We start from the raw sequence: 6812 nt of genomic DNA, 5'->3' as shown, positions 1-6812 counted from the left end.
CTCATTGATCCATCTAATATTGACAGTGGAGTGTTAAAGTCTCCCACTATTATTGTGTGGGAGTCTACGTCTCTTTGTAGGTTGTTAAGAACTTGCTTTATGTATCTGGATGCTCCTGTATTGGGTTCATATATATTTAGGATAGTTAGCTCTTCTTGTTGCATTAATCCTTTTACCATTATGGAATGCTTTTCTTTGTCTCTTTCGATCTTTGTTGGTTTAAAGTCCTTTTTATCAGAGACTAGGATTGCAACCCCTGCCTTTTTTTTTTTTCCTCTCTCCATTTGCTTGGTAAATCTTCTTCCATCCCCTTGAGTCTACATGTGTCTTTGCATGTGAGATGGGTCTCCTGAATACAACACACCAATCCAGTTTGCCAGTCTGTTGAAAAACATTCCAAGTTCCTGGTTAGGAAGAATCAATATTGGAAAAATGGTCATGCTGCCCAAAGTAATTTATAGATTCAACACTATCCCCATCAAACTACCATTGACCTTCTTCACAGAACTGGAAAAACAAAAACACTTTAAATTTCAGATGGAACCAAAAGAGAGCCCACATAACCAAGACAATCCTAAGCAAAAAGAACAAAACTGGAGGCATCATGATACCTGACTTCAAACTATACTATAAGGCTACAGTAATCAAAACAGCATGGTACTGGTACCAAAACAGAGATATAGGCCAATGGAACAGATCAGAGGCCTCAGAAGCAATGCCACACATCTACAACTATCTGATCTTTGACAAACCTGACAAAAATGAGCAATGGGGAAAGGATTCCCTGTTTAATAAATGGTGTTGGAAAAACTGGTTAACCATGTGCAGAAAGCTGAAACTGGACCCCTTCCTGACACCTTACACTAAAATTAACTCCAGTTGGATTAAAGATTTAAACATAAGACCTAACACCATAAAAACCCTAAAAGAGAACCTAGACCAAACCATTCAGGACATAGGCATAGGCAAGGACTTCATGACTAAAACACCAAAAGCAATGGCAGCAAAAGCCAAAATAGACAAATGGGATCTAATTAAACTTAAGAGTTTCTGCACAGCAAAAGAAACAATCCTCAGAGTGAATCAGCAAACAACAGAATGGGAAACAATTTTTGCAAGCTATACATCTGATAAAGGGCTGATATCCAGAATCTACAAAGAACTAAAGCAGATTTACAAGAAAAAAACAAACAAACCCATTCAAAAGTGGGCAAAGAACATGAACAGACACTTTTCAAAAGAAGATGTTTATGAAGCCAACAAACATAAGAAAAAGTGCTCATCATCACTGGTCATTAAAGAAATGCAAATCAAAACCACATTGAGATAGCATCTCATGCCAGTTAGAATGGTGATCAACAAAAAATCTGGAGACAACAGATGCTGGAGAGGATGTGGAGAAATAAGGACACTTTCACACTGTTGGTGGGAGTGTAAATAGTTCAACCATTGTGGAAGACAGTGTGGCGATTCCTCAAGGACCTAGAAATAGAAATTCCATTTGACCCAGCAATCCCATTACTAGGTATATACCCAAAGGATTATAAATCATTCAATTATAAAGACACAAGCACACGTATGTTCACTGCAGCACTGTTTACAATAGCAAAGACCTGGAACCAACCCAAATGCCCAGCAATGATAGACTGGACAAAGAAAATATAGCACATATACACCATGGAATACTATGCAGCCATAAAAAAGGATGAGTTCATGTCCTTTGTAGTGACATGGATGAATCTGGAAACCATAATTCTCAACAAACTGACACAGGAACAGAAAACCAAACACCACATGTTCTCACTCATAGGTGGGTGTTGAACAATAAGAACATATGGGCACAGGGAGGGGAACAACACACACTGGGGTCTGTTGGTGGGTGGGGGGCTGGGGAGGTACAGTGGGGGGTTGGCTGGTTGGGGAGGGATAACATTGGGAGAAGTGCCTGATATAGGTGACGGGGGGATGGAGACAGCAAACCACCATGGCATGTGTGTACCTATGCAACAATCCTGCAAGCTCTACACATGTACCCTTGAACTTAAAATACAATTTAAAAAAAAAGAAAGTTGAGATGCTAGCAATACAAAGTACTAGAAGTATAGGTGACAGTCTGACCAAAATAGAAGGATGGGTTAAAAACAGGAGGATGCTGTGGAAGAAGCAGATAAAAAGTAATAATTAATTAATTTTTTTTTATTTAAACGCAGTTAAATCTCAGATTCATACCTCTCTCAGAAAAGCTTGGTGGCTGCCCCATTCACTTTACTTGAGAATTGTGATTTGATTCCCTGAAGAAAGTAAAGCAGGCCAGGCATGGTGGTTCATGCCTGTAATCCCAGCATTTGGGGAGGGTGAGGCAGGAAGCCTGCTTGACTCAGAAGGTCAAGGCTCAGTGAGCTATGACTGCACCACTGCACTCCAGCCTGGATGACAGAGTAAGATCCTGACTCAATAAAATAAAAAATAAAAAGAATGTAAAACAGAGTCTCTCAGCTAGGAGACTGAGCACAGCAGAGGAATCATATTAAAAACAGGACTAAAGAGTTCAAGACCAGCCTGGGCAACATAGTGAGACTCTATCTCAAAAAAGTTTTTTAAATAAAAATATTAGCTGGGTGTGATGGCATGTACCTGTAGTCCTAGATACTCAGGAGACTGAGGTGGGAGGATTGCTTGAGCTCCGGAGTTTGAAGCTACAGTGAGCTATGACAGTACCACTGTACTCCAGACTGGGAAACAGTAAGATCCTGTCTCTAAAAAAATTTAATTATAAAAACAGGGCTAAGAGGAAAAAAAACTGTTGCATTGCTAAATCCACAGTCGTCTCCCCTCACTTGTTTCCTAGAACAATGACAGTAGTAAGTGTATTATCCTTCACACAAGACATTGAAAGCATTTTCTCTGGAGAATGTGACAATCCCACAAAAAAAGACAAGATTATCAGGTTGGGGGATTCCCCAGCAAAATAGCCCAGAGCCAGATACCCCTGCAGGGACTCTCAGACCTCCTAGACCCCACCTGGGTACTCAGAGGCTTCCTATTAGGCTGCAGTGTTGCACTCTAAAACATGAACAGGCAACTCAAGGACATCAGACATCTGAGAAAAAGCCCTAAGCTGAAAGATAGGGACCAAAGCTAATAAGCAGAAAAAAGCAAATTGGAAGAACCAGGATGCATATAAGAAAAAGAAAACTTAAAAAATATATATGCATTATGCTCAGAGAGATAAGAGATGATGCACTCATTTAAGAAAAGAGAACAAGATGCCATAAAGACATTTCAGAGAACAACCAAGATCACTTGGCAATTAAAAAGAAAATTGAAAATTGAAAGAAAAGAGATAAGAAAATTAGGGTATCAAACCAGAAAGTCTGACATCCAAATAATAAGAGACCCAGAAGGGAGCAGAGAAAAAAGAGAGAGAACATTATCAAATAAATAGTTCAGGGAAATTGCCCGACACAGAAGGATCTGAGTTTCCAGGCTCGAAGAGCACAGCAAGGGTTCAGGAAAATGGATGAAAACATGACCATATATAGACACATTATTGAAAAATGTTAGAACATCAGGTTCAAAGAGAAGACCTTACAAGCTCCCAGAAAGGAATATAAAAAATCACTCAAAGATCAGAAATCAAAACACTGTCAGTCTATTCCAGGGGGATTACTCCAGAAACTTTTTCTGTGAAGGGGCCAATAGTAAGTAATATTTTTAGACTTTGCAGGCCACATACAATCTGTTGCATTTTCTGTTTTGTTTTGGAACTTTTTGGGTTTTTTTGGTTGGTTTGTTGGTTGGTTTTTACCATCCTTATAAATGTAAAAACCATTTTTAGCTCACAAGCCATACAAAAACAGTTCACAGGTGAGGTACCAGGTGAGACTCAACTCCAGAGGTGGTGCTCAGACACTGGATCAGATTCAACACTAGCTAAAACAGAGCCAGGGCAGAAGCAGCTTTCAATCAGACACACCCACCAATGTGCTATGTCAATTTACCATTGCCATGGCAACACCTGAGAGTTACTGCCCTTTTCCATAGCCATGACCCAATGATCCAAAAATTACCATCACTTTCCTAGAAATTTCTGAATAAACCACTGCTTAGTCTGCATGCAATTTAAAGTGAGTATAAATATGACTGCAAAACTGCCCTGAGCTTCTACTCTCTGCCTACTGGTTAGGCCTGCTTTTCAGGAGCAGTCACAGAGCTGTAATACCACCAGAGCTATAACACTGCCTGTTAAACAAAACTGCTTGTCTTCTACCTCTGGCTTGACCTTGAATTCTTTTCTGAGCAAAGCCAAAATCCCTCAGAGGCTAAACTCCGCTTTGGGGCTCACCTGCCCTGTATCAAAGGGATGTAGTTTGCTGACTTCAGTCTACTCAACGGTAACACTGGAAGCCAGATGACAGTGAAGCAATGCATTCAGTAGCCTGAGGGAAAATTATTTCCAACCTCTAGCTCTATACCCAGCCAAACTATCCATTAATGTCACAATAAAAAGACAAAGTCATATAAGGTCTGCAAAAATGTTTAATCTAAGCACCATCTTTCAGAACACTACTGAGGCATGTGTGCCACCAAAAGGAGAACATAAGTTAGAAAAGAGAAAGAAAATGCCATTACAAAATATGGCCCCAAATAAGAGAAAGATCAAGGAAATCCAATGTGGATTAATGAAGACAGGTCTCAGATAAGAATCCATGCCAGGTTAGAGCAGGTTTGAGACTTCAGAAGAAATTTCTTCCAGAAGATGGAATTGATAGAATGCCTAACACAACTAAATATACTGAGAGGAGATTTAGATAAATGGCTAAGAATTTGGGAGGAATTAAAGATAAATGTAACAAAAACTTAGAAAATAAAAGATAACCTCAGAAGAAAGAAAAGTTGTGCAACAAAGTTTAAAAAATCACAGAATACCAAATAGCTCAGCTGTGGACAGCATTTACATGGTTATAATAAAAGCAATGGCTACCTGATCTCAAAAATTACAATATATTAAGATGACAGAGGAATGTGACAGAAAAGGAAAGTAAAAGGAAGGCACATCATTATCTTATTTAGTGGGAATTCCATGTGTATGCCTCAAAAAATTAAAATAGACATATTTTATATATTTCATATAATGATATAAAATATGAAATTAGTCAGTGAAAGGCATTGAAATGGTCGCCTCTGAATTTAGGGAATTGAAAGCAGTTATTCAAACTTTTAAAACTAAATGATAAATAGTATCCCCTACACTGATATTTCTATATTTAAATACTTTCTATTTTAAAACTTTTATTTTTAAGGGGCATTGTTTATATATCAATACAAAGAGCTGTCAAACACAGTTTGCCTACATCTTCAAAGTTTTATCTTAAAGAATAAAAAAAATATTTTGAGGTTTCTTCATATTAGTAGAAATATTTAAAGAGATACTGTTGATCAAGTTCTTATATAATCAGAAGTCCCAGAATCTTGCTTCATTGATTTCACCCTCCTATTTTCCTCTAACATGCTTTACTAGTCTGTAAAATCCAGCTGGTCTGGTTTCTTGGGGTCACAAGGGAAGGACACACACAGATTCTTCACTAGAGGAAGTTGTTGCAAGAATAAATTGGAACATAAGGAAGAAGAGGAAAGTGCCTCATCAGCACAGTCACCCTGTGTATTGGATATTTGTCATATTTTGGCCACCAAGCATCTGAAACACATTCTATGTTGGGAAAACTTTTCTTTTTATGGAGAGTCAATGGAACACAAAAGCTGCCTCCACTGTAACCTGAAAATACCACATACAGTTGACCCTCAGACAACATAGGGTTTAGGGGTACTGACTACCTCACACAGAGTCAAAAATCCACATATAACTTGACTCCCCCAAAATAGCTTCCTGTTAACCAGAAGACTTACCAGTAATATAAACAGTCTATTAGTATTTTATGGTATGTGTAATATGTATATATATATATATATATAGAGAGAGAGAGAGAGAGAGAGAATATTTTATGGCGTGTGTAATATATATATAGAGAGAGAAAGAGTATTCTTATAATAAAGTAAGCTAGAGAAAAGAAAATATTATTAAGAAAACCATAAGAAAGAGAAAATGTATTTACTGTTCATTAGGTGGAAGTGGATCATCATAAAAGTCTTCATCCTCATCATCTTCACATTGAGATGGCTAAGGAAGACGAGGAGAGGTTGGTCTTGCTGTCTCAGGGGTGGCAGAGGCTGAAGAAAACCCATTTATAAGTGGATCCGTGGAGTTCAAATTCACGTTCAAAACATGTCATTCAAGGGTCAACTGTACTCACTTTCCCAGACTCCCTTGCGCAGCTCTCTAATCCTCGAAACAATTGTTTGAGCTGCCCAATTCCTCTTCAATGCAATGCTTTTCTGTGTAAATAAGCCAGAATTGATTTTCAACACTTCCACTTCAAACCCCTAGCTATTCATTTCTGGAACTTGGAAGTTAACATCAGTCAGCTCTTAAATGTAGAATCAGCTGACTGAAGGATGGAGGATGGAGGAGAAAGATGGAAGGGATCTGAGGACACCTGCCTTTCCAGAGAGTTAGTTTATAACCCTTGTCACATAGATGCAAAATATGTGGCTAGATGTTTGCCTGGTATGCCTTGGGACTTATAAAATGTAGTCACCAAAACTATTTTTTTAAATGGGAAATTTTCATGTCTCGGCATGTTTTGGCAATTTCTTGCAGCTTTCAGTGAGGTACTATAAGAAAGAGATAAGTTTAACATCAGTGTAAGAGTAAAGAACATACAGCTTTGCTAATAAAAGCCCTTTCAGTGACC

The sequence above is a fragment of the Cebus imitator genome, unplaced genomic scaffold (genome assembly GCF_001604975.1).
Source record: "Cebus imitator isolate Cc_AM_T3 unplaced genomic scaffold, Cebus_imitator-1.0 Scaffold364, whole genome shotgun sequence".
Classification (NCBI taxonomy): Eukaryota; Metazoa; Chordata; class Mammalia; order Primates; family Cebidae; genus Cebus; species Cebus imitator.
Note: the sequence above shows the minus strand (reverse complement) of the source record.